Raw genomic sequence first — 15,201 nt, 5'->3', positions numbered from 1 at the left:
CAGCAGCCAATAAACTCAATCTCCAGTCCCCTGAAAAGCTGAGTTCATCTGTGAGTGATTTCGGTAGAAAGGATTTCCTAATTTTGAGTCAAAACTATTTTGAGAAAACCTCACTACTTTCTGCAACACTTCCAACTTAATTTCCAGGCATCATCTTTTGCCCTCTTTTGGTTGATGTCTGATGCCCATACAGAAGTGCACCTCACAGAGGAGTGCCTCCTGATGAATTGTCACAAGCTGAGCACCTCCAGATAACCATCGCCCAGAGCAAGATCATCACCAGCGCTCCCGATATCCTGCTCCCCCTTCCCACCGCTACAGCCCAGGGTAGCTGGGTTGCTGAATTTTAGCAGCATACATTCATTTTGCTTGTTTTACTACTTTGGCATTATCTTTAAAGAAAATTATTTGTACTGGGTTTTTCACTCTCCTGTCCTGCTTTCACATAGGTCAAGCATATGAAAGGCAAACAATGAAAAGGTTTCCTTTTCTATCATGAAGCTTTGCCTCGACATAGTTTTATTTTTCCAATGAGCCCCTGAGGGTCAGGGCATGTGCCTCTAAGGCGTGTGCACAGTAGGTACTCAGTAAGTATGTGTTGAGTCAATGAATGATGACATCAGATCCATCAATAATCAACACATCTCAGCAAATGGAGAGCCATATTCAACAGGGTCAGGGCAGGGAGAATGGTGATGTGGTTTTAGAAGGAAGGTTAGATCAGATGCCTGTTTCCTGGGTCATTCTGTTCATCTGGATGGGACAGCCTTGGGCCCAATCCTGATTCACTGAAGTTCTGTCGAGTACCAGGCATTTTTGTTCTGCCTTCAAACATATTCACATTTTCCTTATTAAAAAGAAAATGAAAACCGACCACAAATAAATGACGTCATCAAACATTTAATGAAAGCCTACACTCTAATTCTAGGCAAGGGAGTGATTTACTGAGTGCCAATTATGTACTGGGCATTCTGCTTGCCTTTGATGACTCAGAATTTAATCAGGTACCACTTCTGCCCACAAGTAGCTTCTAGGCTGAAGGAAGATATAGGCACATAAACAACTGAAATACTAAAGTGTTGTAAGTGCTATAATTCAGATATATAACAAGTACCTTGGGAACATAGAAAAAGGATCAAAGTTTATTGGAAATACTACATGGAGGAGATGACATTTGAAGAGGGTTTGAAGAATGAGTGGGGTTCATGAGATCAACACAAGGAAAGCATTCTGCAGGTTGAGTAAACAACACGAATAACAACAGAGCTGATACTTGGTGGTATGCATGAGCATGGGCAACTGGTCGTTTCCAGCCAGTGTCTGCTGGGAGTAGTCATGGGCTTGTTGTGAGAGATCATGAACATCCACCCTGAATAAAAGCAGGAAGACAAAAGAAGGGCAGGCCATGTTCAGGGAATAGTGGTGAGGCACAACTCCTACAACATCTAACCTCTGCTAAGGATGGTACATATGTGTCATGCAGGCCAACACTGACCGCTCCTATGCCTACAACAGATGTTAGAAATCAATCATAGCACTCCTCCTAGATTCACCCAGAAACAACCTCACGATCCTGCTCCACAAAGAACTCGAGGCAATCACTACTAGCAATAGGATTTGGCATCATCCTGGGTTGCACACGACAGCTTCCACTGCCTCACAAATGCCATACAGTCTGGCTTCAGACATTCCACTGAAACTGTTCTAAGCTTTCCATTACCTTCCTCCTCACCAGATTCCACAGTCCTCATTCTGATTAAATACCACACTCCCTCCCTCCTGGAAACTCTTGCCTCCTCCTTCACGAATCTAGAGTATCATCTCTCTTTCCTTCTTCTAATGTCTTTAAGTTCTATCTACATTTCCTTCCCACTGTGTCAGATCTGGCTCTTGTCCATGGCACACACTCTAGCCCAGGCCTTACTGATGTAACTCAGAGTCAGAGAAGTCAGCCATCCAACTTCACATACCCCAAAAGGGAGTCATGCCGCTGCGGCCTTCCTTATCAGTGCAAGTTGGCAGCGTTTAAAGCTGGCTCAGCTTTTGGGGACAAAATTATGGATTATTGAAGCTTCCTCCACTCATCCTGCAGCAACTTGTAATGCCCAGAACCATCTGGCTGATTTAGTCCTTGGAAGCTTCAGTGATGGAAGACTCAGCTGAGTGAGAAGACAGAAGCTACCAGCTGAAATAAAGTTTAGGGTTTATCTATTGATTTCAAATGATCTGTGTCCCAGAGCTCCAGCACGCAGCAGTTCTAGCAAGTGAATATAAAAAATGTACAAGCAACACACACACACACACACACACACACACACACACACACCCTATAAAACCCCACATGGATTTGCTATTGACCCCTGGTCTATATCATTCATGCATTTTGTGAAAGAAAAGCTGCCACAACAAAATATCTAATGTGGGTTCAGTACATATGTGGGATATTTTTCCTACAGTGAGATGACTTTAGACTCAGGATGATCAGGCATGGATGCTGAACCCTCTGTCTAAACCTTGTCCGGATGACTATTTCCCCAAATAGCTCCAAGGAGACACCAAGAAAGCAATGACGATCATTGGCCAATTAGTGGTTCAGGCATTTGGAGTAGGATGTGACTCCCAGAAAGCTTACAGGAAGAGAATGGCTGTCTCAGGCTCAGGCTTCCTGGAGCAGGGCTGACCATGCATCAGCCAGCACTATTGATTCCTGTCATTGCTATTTTCTGGTAGAAAGAGGGACATTTGTCTTAGGTTAATTAAAAATGAACTAGGAGAAAGAACTGTGTTATAAAAATGAAGATATATGAAGAAACTCTCAAGACTGTGCTGTTTCCAGATACCAAGTGGATGAAGCATCTGGTCAGTGGGCAAGAAAATGCTCAGAAGACCCAAGGCAGACCAGGCTAGAATGCTGGCAGGTATACCCTGGTGTCTTTGGAGGTTTCTGGCTGCAGAGGAAGATGGAGAGCCAGTCATATCAAATGGCCTGCTGGTCCTCATTTAGATAGTCAGACTACCCTGCGTGGTCCCTTCCTAGACCATGCTTTTGCTTCTACATCTTCCACACTAGGTGTCTCGGGCAAGGAGACATATGGGACACAACCTGTCAGGGATGCTTCCAAAGGAAAGGGCACCTTTGAGAAAGCCTCTCCTTCTCAGAGGCTGTTCCCCATACACTGGGGAACTGAAAATGTAAACAAACAGGGGTAAAAATGGCCTGTGGTCCAAGGCTGGCTGCCTTGGCACTGTTATTCAGGACCATATGGACACTCGTATTTGATGGACAATGATGTGTAGATGGATGAATTTTTCCATCACTCAGAATTTCTACATTTTCAAGTCTCTCATATATTCAAAACAATAGAAGTCATTGAAATAAACATGTATTAAAGACTTACTTTATACCAGAATATTTAATTCTCACAAAAGCCCACCAACGAAGATATAATTCCCCCACCTTATCAGTCAGGAAGCTGAGTTTCAAAGAAAAAGCCTGAACTGAGTCAGTCTTCCAACCACTAGCCTCAATGTTCTTTCCTTTTTTTTCCTTCTTCTTTTTCTTCTTCCTCATGCTTCTCTTCCTCTTATTCCTCTTCTGCTTCAACTGCTCCCTCCAAAACATTCAGTTTCTCCTATTCATGCACAAAGATTGAAGGGTGAACTGCTTCTACAAATCTCATAGGAAGTTGCCTTTCTGGGGGGAGTATCCTTGTTCCACACCCAGCTCCCAACATCTCCTACTCCCCTAAGTTGAACTGTGTTCAACTCCCCCAGCCTTCTCTCCAAGCATGTACTGCCTGTCTCTCTATAACATGCTTCTGTTACTTCTTCCTTTTTTTTCTTCAGTTTGAAGCATGGTCTATGGACTTTCCCTAATAGAAGATAAAGGTATAACTCTCACAAACATACTCCACCTCCTCTCCCGCCCATCTCCAGATGCACATTTATGCAAATAACTTTATTCCACAGCCAGACTTAATAGTTTAGGTGGGTATAGAGTTCCAAGTTGGAAAAGCATTTTCCCTCAAAATGTTAAAGGTATTGCTCTATTTTCTTCTAGTTTCCAACACTGCTTTTGAGAATCTTAGGCCACTGAGATTCTTACTCTTTTTTTCTGTATGGTAGCTTACAAGAGCCTCACTTTGTCCACAGTGTTCTGAAAATTCACTTTCATATGCCTTGATGTGGGTTTATTTTCATTCATGATGAGAAGCACTCAGTGGGCCCTTTCTGTCCTGATAAGTACTTCAGGAAAATTACAGAAAATTGTCTTGAGTTACTTCTTTGATGATTTTCTCCCTTACTGTCTGTCTCTGCTTTCTATCTGGAACACCTATTATTTGGATATTGGGCCTCTAGAACTGATGCTCTAATAGACTTGCATTTTCTCTTACTTTCCATATCTTTTTTATTTTCTCTCAACTTTCTAAAAGACAACCTCAATTTTACCTTCCAACAAATTCACCAAGTGTTTCATTTTTGCTAACACCTTGTTAATTCCTAAGAGCTCTGATTGTGACCTTTCTTTCTTAGAAAGGATCTTCTTCCTGAATGCAATTTCTACTCTTATCTCTCTGAGGATATCTAACAATTTTTAAAACTTCTTTTCCCTGGATTTTCTGTTTCCATTAGATTGGTTTTTTTCTCATTTGTTTTATGTCTCTGTCTTCCATATTGTTTCTCTGCCAATCATCTTGGATGTCTGGTGATCTTTGACCATCTCTTATTTTAGGGGGTGGCAATAAAAGGTTCACTGGAGACTCTGTGTAGGGAGTTTTGTGACTATGGCCTCACAGTAATTTGGCTGGGCCATTTTTAGTAAAAACACCGATTACTGATCTTTAGAATTTTTCAAAGGCTGATCAGGTTCCCCAAAGAAGAATCTTATCACCTCACTAGAGTATAAAAATATGGCTGTCACTGTTCTAGGAACCAAGAGGAAGACAACGGCTGGAGAAGTCTCCACATTCAGTGTGACACAGGCTTTCAATTAACCCTGTTGTTTTTAGTACGGTAGCTCACTCTGTGTCAGATGTCCATCAGCACACAACATCTGTTTTACTCTGCTAAAAGAATAAATTTCCAGTCTCCTGTCAAAATTGGGGGCGGGGGGTGCAGCATTGATTTACCTGAACCCGTAGAGTAAAAGAGGAGACTGGAGAGCCTAAGTATTTCTTAAATTAACTTTCAACCAATCCTCCTGCTTCCAGCTCTGATCATATCCACACTTTTAGCAGTAGCTACTAGTAATGCAGAGATGAAGGAAGTAGAGATTACAGAGATATTTCTAGAGTAGTGTCAGTTGGGAAGGGGGTAGAAACGAGATCATAATGGAACTGATGGGTGAGAGGAGAACAAAGGTGTGTTTGGGGACCTTATGTTCCAAGGAAAAGTTCAGTGTTTATTGCCTAGTGAGAGATTTGAATAACAAGAACATTGTAATCCAGGAGAGAAGATTTGGGAGTTTAAATATTGTACATGGATTAGGACCAAATGACGAGGAGTTTCCAATAAGAGGTGACAGAGAGGAATCTCTTCATGTACAACTACCCCCTGACCTTCTCCTCTCCTTTGCTCTCAGGTCACATATGGACAGAAACCCCTGAGGATAATTAATAATGGCCAGAATGGTTAAAAAGAAAAAACACAGAATTCACAAAGTGCAAACTCAGCTGTTGTGCAGGGCAGAATTCTGATCTTTCCCCCAGCAGACTCTAAGCCGGTTCCCATTCCTTAACACTTCCAGATTGTACACCCGGACCCCCATCCCTGTTTATGACCTGTAAGTATCAAGTAGATAACCACTTCTAGGACTGTCCCCAAATGTGTCCTCTATCTTCTATAACTGCCTAAACATCCTTTAATGAAAGCCCTTCCTGTCTTATTTAGTGATCAACAGTACAAATGCCAAGTTTCCCTGGGAAGGTGAACATATTGGGATCACCAAAACTTGAAAACAGCACAGGCTTTACAGCCAGACTGATAAGGTTTAAAACCTGGTTCTGCATTTGCCTCCAGCTATGTGTTTGTGGCAAATTACTTACCTTCTTTGAGCCTCAGTCTCTATACTTATAAAACATAAATGAACACCATTCACTTCATAGGATTTTTCTGAGAATTGCATACATAATTGTAAAGTACCTAATACAGTATCTGGCATGTAACGGATAGTCAGTAGTAGTAAAAGTAGAAATAACCAACAGTAGTAGTAATAGTAAGTAATAATGCTGTTGCGTGCATGCACACTATGTGGGCAAAAGAACTCTGTGTCCTACACAGAAGCTACACTTATCCCCTGGTGTTAACTATGGGTGTGACATAAATTAATTGCAATTTCTCTAAAAATATTCTTTGGTTTTAAATAAGTGTATTAATTGAATTTTAGCTCACAGAATTAATTAAGGTAAATTACTGATATATTGTCTAGATCCGGAAGCATCAGAGAATTTTTAAGTTGATATTAGTGACACCTACTGGTAAAAGTATGACATGGCAGCCTAGCTCTCTTAGACACTGTGAGAGGGGACAACTTCCAGGAACAATGTACCAAAACTGTAAGTCAATAGGAGTGGTAGTTTATAGACCTTCAACATGTCAGAATATATTATCAGCAAGAGTAAAGTAAAGAAAACACTAAGGGAAGCAAGGCAGGTAATCAAGAAAATATCTACAGGGTCCAGAAAACACTCCACAAATGCTTTGGAATGCCATACAGTAGCAACACGTGTGAAATATTTCCCTTAAAAAACATTTTTACCTCAACATATTAGAGATGATTCTCCATTTTTTTCAATGGAAATCAATAAAAAAATAGGATCAACTACCAAGATTCACTTTGTAGTCATCTTATAGCACACATCTTATTCTGCAAGGGATATGTACGTTTGGTCAAGGGTAGCTTTGCTACATGTAAAGTTAACTTCATACCAATTTGAGATCACAGTCCTGAGAGCATACATTGTCCTATATTGCTACATGAGGAGTTGCTGTTGCTTTGTTTTAAGGTTTTCATTTGAAAAATTTATAACCTTAAAAAACTTGAAAGAGTGGAAAAATGAACATTTATAAAGTTTCCTCCTAGATTCATCAATTGTTAATATCTTACCACATTTTGGCTTGCTCTCTCTCTCTTTCTCTCTCTTTTTCCAGCTCTCATTCTTGTCACTCCACCTCTAAATGCATCATCAGTTATCACTTAAGTATCAGGCATTCCTATATATTAATATTATAGTAATACACCATTATCATACCCAAGAAATTTAACATTGATAGAACAAATCATTATCTAATATGCATTCTATATTCAAATTTTCCCAATTATCCCAATAATGTCCTCTATAGCTCTTTTTTCATTTTCCCAGTTCATGATCCAATCAGAGATCTAGCATTTCGTTTCATTGTCCTATCTTTTTGGTCTCCTTTAGTCTAGAACAGTGCTTCTGTACATACACACCCTTTTTTTTCTTTCAAAACGTTGACAGTCTTAGAGTCTATGCAATTTTATTTGAAGGATATCCTACAATGTGAATGTGTCTGATTAATTTCTCTTTATTATATTCAGGTCAAAGATTTTTGGCAAGAATACTACATAAGTGATGCTATGTCCTTTCCACTGTACTCCATCAAAAGCCACATTTGTCCCATTATCGGTAATGCTGAGTGTGATCACTTGATTAAAGTGATGTCTGCCATATTTCTCATTGTAAAATTACTTTGTTCCTTTGTAATTAATAAGTAATGTGCAGGGTGTTACTTTGAGGCTGTGTGAATATCTGCTTCTCCAAATCGTTGTTGTTTTTTAATCACTGCAATTATTGTGATCCCTCCCTAACAGAATTGAGCAGTAATGGGAGGACAGAGGCATGGTCTTCATTCACTTCACTATCTCTGTAAATCCCATTTGGCACTGGTTAATGATAATGAAGCCTTTGGCACTTTTTTCCTATAGATGCACTTACAGGATAGAACCCCATTTAAAAAATGCATTACACCAAAGCACAGTGAAAGCAATTACCAATACTCAATTACTCTGGCATCACTTCATCACTGTAGATACTCTTAAATGCAATGCAAGGGTGGTTTTGAATATCCTGAAGGTGAAAATGAGTCTACAACAGCAGAGGCTCAGAAACCTGCAGAGGCTCCCAAGAACTACTCAAACCAATCCAAACTCCTTATTCTGACACTTGAGGTCCTATAAGATCTGGCCACACCTTTTATCCTATCTCCCATAACTCTCTCTCATGTCCCCACCAAATTGAGCTTCCCTCTTCTTCTTATATATACCCCCATGTTTCTCCTTTGCTTATTCCGATTCCTTTGTCTTGAGAGAATTTACAAACCTTACTTAGCTTCAAGGCAAAAAGCGAATTCTTGCTCTTCCATAAGCATTTGTTGAAAAAATAACTTTCCCTTTGTCTGAGTTCTCCTAGTCTGTGACAACTTGGGCACTTGGTACATATTATTGTTCTGTGTGTCTTATCTCCCCATAAGGCTGAAATCAGGCATGTGATTTCTGAATAATACTCTGAGCATGTGTTCAGAACACCAATGAAGTTTGGATACCAAATTAGTTTTGAAAGTATTTGATATCAAAACAAAATTTTTTAAGCATTTAAGTTGTTATCATGTGAAAAATTAGAACTGGCTGGTATTCCTTATAAATATTTATAATATAATATATTTTTATTTTGAATTACTTATGGCGGAGGGGGGAAGGGAACACTGGTATTCTTAGCACCCCATATATCTTAATCTAGTCCTGACTGAAAACTCTAAGAAAAGAATTCATGTTGTTTCTTTCCTAGCCTCAGGCCCAGCACAATGTGTTAGGCATGTTAACTGCTCAATAAGTCATTACTGCATGACTGAGAGAAAACTGGGAGTTAGACCAATTGTTTTTGATCCTTTGAAGATGGAATGACTTTACCCAATTCTGTTATCCCCTTACCTTAGGAACATCTCATGAGAAGAGGCCTAGGCCCTCAGTGGCTAACCATGCCAGAGAGCAAAGATTTGCCATTGACCTTTGGCCAGAGGCTTGCATATTTGAATTCAAGACTTTCATTGGCCTGTGGTCAGCATAAGGGCTGCCCCATCCTCTGTAACAAATGGAATATCCTGTTCTTGATAACGATTAAGGGCCAACCTCATTTTTTTGCCTATGCTTGGGCCCACCCCAGTACCACTCAGTAGGTATATTCATTTAACACATAGCCCAGGGGCATATGTCTTCTGGGAAGCCTCCTGAGGGCAGAGCCTACTAGTACATCTTTTGGATTCTTGGTTATAGCATCTGAACCCTCCAGATGTCTCACTGTGGCCCTGTCAATACCAACCAGTGCCCATCCTATGCTAGCCATGGCATGGGATACTCAACACAAGGGCAGACCCAGCTCCTTCTTCAAAGGAACATTACCATCAAGTCACAGAGACAATACTGTTGTGTCTAAAGTGCCCAAGAATAAACAAGGCAATGTGGGATGAGGGGCTTTAAAAATTCCCACGCTGGAAAAATCAAGTTTAAGTGCAGTTAGCCTTTTGCCCAGCACTAAAGCACACAAAGCACTTTAAGATCTATTGTCTGAGCATGCTCTCCCAGAGGCCCTGTGAGATGGGTAGGTAAGAAGCGTTAAATATGAAACAGAGTAGTAAAAGCTGTCTACTCTGTGTCTCATCTATGAAGAAGTCTCCCCATATTTCTACCTCTACTCAGGTCACTCTACAAAACTTCTTGGAGTACAACTAATCACCAGGCACTAGGGACACAGAAAGTCCCTTCAAGCACGAACTATGTGCATTTAGTGATGCATTTTCTGGGTCTGACTCTGGGGTCAGTAGAGGAGGAAATACAGAGATAAAAGTGCTTGCCCATGAAGAATTCTCTGGCTACTGTCCACTTTTCATGCCACCTGGTAGGACCTGTTGGCCCAACTGTCTTTTCATCTGGGCTGTGATATTTTTCAGAAAAGGGGTATCTGTGTAGCCTCAGAGGAAATCTCAGGGCTGAGCACTTGGCAACATCATTTTATTTTACTTTTTTTAATTTTTTAATGTTTATTTTTGAAAGAGAGAGAGAGAGAGCACGAGCAGGGGAGGGGACGAGAGAGAGGGAGACACAGAATCTGAAGCAGGCTCAAGGTTCTGAGCTGTCTGCAAGGAGCCCAACATGGGGCTCAAACCCACGAACCAATGAGATCATGACCTGAGCTGAAGTCAGACGCTTAACCGACTGAGCCACCCAGGCACCCCACGACATCATTTTAAAGACATGGTGATGTGATGGTGAACAGTCCCAGAAAAACTGTCTGCAGCTTTCAAACACCCTCCCATAGCTCTATCAGTGAGGATGGTGCCCAAGAAGCCCTACTCAGTGTAGTTCCTATAGAGAGAGTCAGCACTCTTTCTTTTTGGGTGGGTGTGCTGCTGGTATCGCCTTCCACTTGACCCCTGCCGAAGACACAGGGTTTGCTGGGGAATGCAGAGGAAAGACAGGCTGTAGCAGAGGGCCTTCCGTCATGGGAATTCTGAAAACAGGCTGCCCTCCTTTGGTCTGAAGTATCCAAAGACCACATTCAGGGTCCATATCCCAAAATCCCAGCTATGGAATCTGCTGAAGACTGGAGGGACCAATTGTCCAGTTTGACACAGGGAGGGCTCTTGGAGCTACCAGTGCCACCAGGCCCTCGTCTCAAACCTTACAAACTGTCTGCACAAGCTTCCATCCTGAGGTTGCTCTGTCTGCCACAGACACCACTGATATACAGCTGAGCTAGTCTCCTGTACTGTGCAGAGCAGAACCCCACACATGTGATCCCCAGAGAAGGTCCTCCTATTCCTGGGGAGACTCTGTTAGGCCTCTGGTTATGTTAATGCAAAGGTTCTTCTCTTCTGGGTTATATGCTCCTTGGAAAAATCTGAGGAAAGGGTTGGGCCATGTCTCCAGAAAATGCATGCATACACACACACACACACACACACACACACACCCCTACATATGAATATACATATGTATACATGCACATACATATACACGTTTGCATATATATACACATATATATACACAGAGAATTATTCCCATAATTTTTGCATGTCACAGATTCCCTAAAGTCCATCCATGAAATCCAGGTTAAGAATCCTTGTTTTTAAATCTTCTCAGGAACCTAGCAACCCTGGGTTCTTAGCAACCTTCCTCATTAAAGTCACCAAGGAAGAAGGGAATTTTTCTATCTGAAACCCCCTGCTCCCGTGGGGTCAGGGCTGGGCCCCATCTCCTGAGCAGGAAGAAAGTGTTAATCCAGCCTGAGGTCCAAGTGTGGAGAACTGTCTGTTTTGTGGCTGGGCACTCTTGACCCCCATCTCACAGCTGTCAGATTCTGCCTGACCCAGATCTGCCAGCAGGACAGATTTTTCTTTGTGGGAGTAGCTCATGGTACTTTGTCATTCACAGGCATTCTCTCTGGGTTTCACTTACAGATGGAGGGAAGCATCCCTGTGCTGTGGAAATTCATCATTCCAAGTAGGAACAGGAATCTGGGACAAGAAATGTGGAGCAGGGGTCAGTGGCTGCCTGTGTAAACACACACACAGACACATGTGAGCTCCTTCTGAACCCAGTGCAGTGACAGCAAATTAGCCATTTCCTTAGGACAGCTCAGCCCAGCTCAGACCTTATCCACATAATTTAAGTGACAGATTCTTCATCCCAATTGGCAGTTTGTGCAGGGACTGTGTCTGGAAGGTGCTGTAGAGGGTTGGGCATCCCCTGAGGTCAGGACTCATTATGTGCCTTAAGCCAGTGGTATTTTCTGTGCATGGCTACTCTCTCAACCCATCTATAAAGCAACAGAACACAAGGGTGCTAGCTAGAAAAAGGATACCTCTAGAAAAAGTCCCAGAATGAAGGAAACTCCTCTCATCAATCAGGTGGCCCCTGTGTGTAGATATGTGTATGTGTGTGTATATGCATGTGCAAGTATGTGTTTACACGTACCAGGTATGAAAACAGGAAAGGCAAACCCAGTAATCATGGATGGGACTTCATATAGATTTCCCAGCAGACAGACCCCAGACAGTAGGCACCCCTCCCCTCTGGACCACAGAGATACACTAGAGAAGAAAAAGGTAGCTTGATGGGGGAGGAGAGCGTGCTCTTTGGAATCACAGATAACTGGACCCAGGTTCAAGTTCAGACTGAAGAGCTCACTCCCTCGGTGATCTTAGAAAAGGTACTTCATGTCTCTGATCCTCAGTTTCCTCTTCTGTAATATGGGAATCAGAACCTCTGTCATAGGATCGGGAGCAATAAATATGAGGATTGAAGAAAAGAAGCCAGCACCATGCTTGGCAGGTAGATGGTCGTGAATGCCGACCAATTGTGTTGTCTCTTGTTCCATTCTAGTAACTCCCGAAGGAATCATCCAAGCCAAAAGTACGACTCTAGCTTTTTTTTTTCAATTTTTTTAATGTTTATTTATTTTTGAGAGAGAGAGACACACTCAGTGGGAGTGGGGGAGGGGCAGAGTGAGAGGGAGACACAGAATCCAAAGCAGGCTCTAGGCTCTGAGATGTCAGCACAGAGCCCCATGCAGGGCTCACACTCACAAACCATGAGATCATGATCTGAGCCAAAGTCAGACGATTAACCGACTGAGCCACCCAGGTGCCCCCCAACTCTGGCTTTTTAAATCCTCCATTCGCCAAAACATCTACCTCTTTCAAAGACATGGGTGGTGCCCCCCCATCTCAGGAGAGGCCAGTGACTGGCACATCTCAGAGACGCCTGGGTGCTGAAACGAACATTGCACCTCCACAATACAAAGCTGCCTCCCACACCTGCATCACCAGCCAAGCCTGGTCTCCCCTGCCAAGCCTCAAGCTCCTGCTTCTCAAACAATCTAATCTGTTTTATTCAAGACAAGGAACAAGAGGGTTTTACCAAATGGGAAGTCAGTTTATTTCCTGGGACGTTTACATAGGTCACAGTAAAACAGTTTATGTCTCCAATGACATTTCTTCTGGGACTGCTCACAGGGAACATAATTTATTTTTTGAAGAGCTTTAAAGGTTGTTGTTCTTTTGTTGTAAGTGGGACTGATAATGTGTTTCTAGGCAGTTACAGGTCCCATTTGACTGATTCTGATGGGATGTCTTGAAAGAAAGCACCAGGCTTGAATGGGTCACGGATGGAAAACAGAGCCAACAGCCAGTGGGCAGCTCAGAGCCTGAGCGAGCACTAGATCCACGGTGGGCAGAGGGGAGCCACTGAGAGTGAAGGCGGCCCTCTCCCTGTGGGATCCTTGTGATCACAGAGACGGGGATTAGAACAGGAAAGGGAGTTTTCTGAAACATCCTCCCTTAAAGAGAATCTTGGACCCCAGCCCACCCAGTAATTCCCACATTACAGATGATGAAACTGAGGCTCAGAGACATGAAGTCACTCATCTAAGTTTATGCAGGGAGTCAGTGCTGGAGTCTGGGTTTGAACCAAGGTTAGGTTTCTAGAACTCCAAGGCTCACACCTGTAGCTGTCTGTCCCAGGCTAACCCTTCAGGGAAATTGCCTCTGGCTTGCAGAGCCTCAGTCCTTTACACAGCAGCATCCTAAAACCATCCCCTAGGAAGGGGCTTCCCTGAACACTGTTTTTGCAATGACAAGGGTGGCAGGCTTCTCTAGTGGCCCAAGGGTCACCAATGCTGGCATTTATGAGCGTGGGCAAGGAGAAGAAAATTCATAGAGAATCTATTTTCAACATGTGAAGGTTCACATTTTCCATGGCTTGTCACTAATCTGGTAGTGGTCCCAAGCCACTGGTGCTATGTCGCTCTCCTACTCTTGCCCTGTAAATGGAAAATTCAAGGAAGCTGTCAGAAGTTCACTCTGATCTGTCTTCCAGTTGCTCCCATCCTGGCTGCCAGCAGGAGGACTGGAGGACAAAGGAGAGATGGACAGACCATGACAGCTAGGATTGACTGAGTGGCCGCAGAGGCAGGAGCAAATGGACCAGGGCAGGCTGCAGCTAGAGTCCAAGAGGACCCCAAGAGTGAGAGCAACCCAAAGGTCATATGAGGAGACAAAGGAGGCCTGATGGTTCATAGGATGGCTGAGAGACAGAAATAGCAAAGAGGGGTTGAACCTAGAAAAGAATATTAAGACTAGTTACCATTTATTGAGGACCTCTTTTGTACCAAACACATTTGTCTAATGAGAAGCATTATAGAGTAGGAAGTGTTGTATCTAGATCTCAATCCTGGGTTTAAGTTCCTAATCTGCCACTTGCTATCAAGGGCACTTAGGGGTTTGGGCAGGTCACTTTACCATTCTGTGGCTCAGATATCCCATCTGTAAACTACAAGTAGTAATAATTCCCCTCCTAGGACATCACAAGGATAAAGTGAGGTCATCCTTGCAAAATGCTTGGTACAGGGCACAGAACATGATGAGCATTCATTAAACATAAGTTATTATTATGAATTCTCACAACATCCCAATAAGTCAGAATTAATACACCCATTTTTCAGACAAACAAACTGGGATTCAAAGGAGTTGGGATACACTCAAGGTCATACACATGTATGTAGCAGAAGCAGATTTGGAACCCCAGTCTTTTTCTGCCTCCAAGTCACCTGCTTTTTCCATAGGCAACCTATCTCTCAGACTCAGTGAATAAAACCAACACAGTCCCTGTCCTCACAGAGTTGATGTTCTAGCAAGTGGAGAAACAAACACATAAACAAACAGAAAACGTCTCAGATGGTGGTAAGTACGACTTAGACAAATGAAGTCAGGGGCCAATGGGGTACATTAGATATGATCAAGATGGTCAGGGAAGACCTCTTCGACAAGATGAAACCTGAGCAAATACCTGAAGGGAGGGAGGGAGGCACGTGGCTATGGGGAAGGAAGAGCATTCCAGATAGGAGGAACAGCAGGTACAGAGACCCTGGAGAATCCGAGTGACAGGAGAACAGTGGAAGGCCCAATGACTGGGGCACAGGAATGAGGGCAGGAGTGGGAGCACAGATGGCTCCCTCAGGTGGGGGAGGAGGACCATCAGGGGGGAGGTGCCTCAACAGAGCCAGAAGGCTGAAGTTCCTTTCCAAGTCCAAATCCCCAACCAAGTGTGTTGGTACCAGTACAGAGACACAGAAGGGCCGTGGCTTCTGGGAGGAACGGGAACAGCAGACAGGAGCTTAGGGACTC

General features: G+C 43.0%; 1 protein-coding gene across 3 annotated transcripts in view; it reads right to left on the bottom strand.

The window, feature by feature from the left end:
• GALNT18 (polypeptide N-acetylgalactosaminyltransferase 18) overlaps positions 1-15,201 on the bottom strand; it is a 353,962-nt gene that overhangs the window by 234,107 nt on the left and 104,654 nt on the right. The window lies entirely within an intron of this gene.

Source organism: Panthera pardus, unplaced genomic scaffold, assembly GCF_024362965.1.
Source record: "Panthera pardus isolate Hobbes unplaced genomic scaffold, ASM2436296v1 HiC_scaffold_12, whole genome shotgun sequence".
Classification (NCBI taxonomy): Eukaryota; Metazoa; Chordata; class Mammalia; order Carnivora; family Felidae; genus Panthera; species Panthera pardus.
Note: the sequence above shows the minus strand (reverse complement) of the source record. Positions and strands in the feature narration are given on the sequence as shown.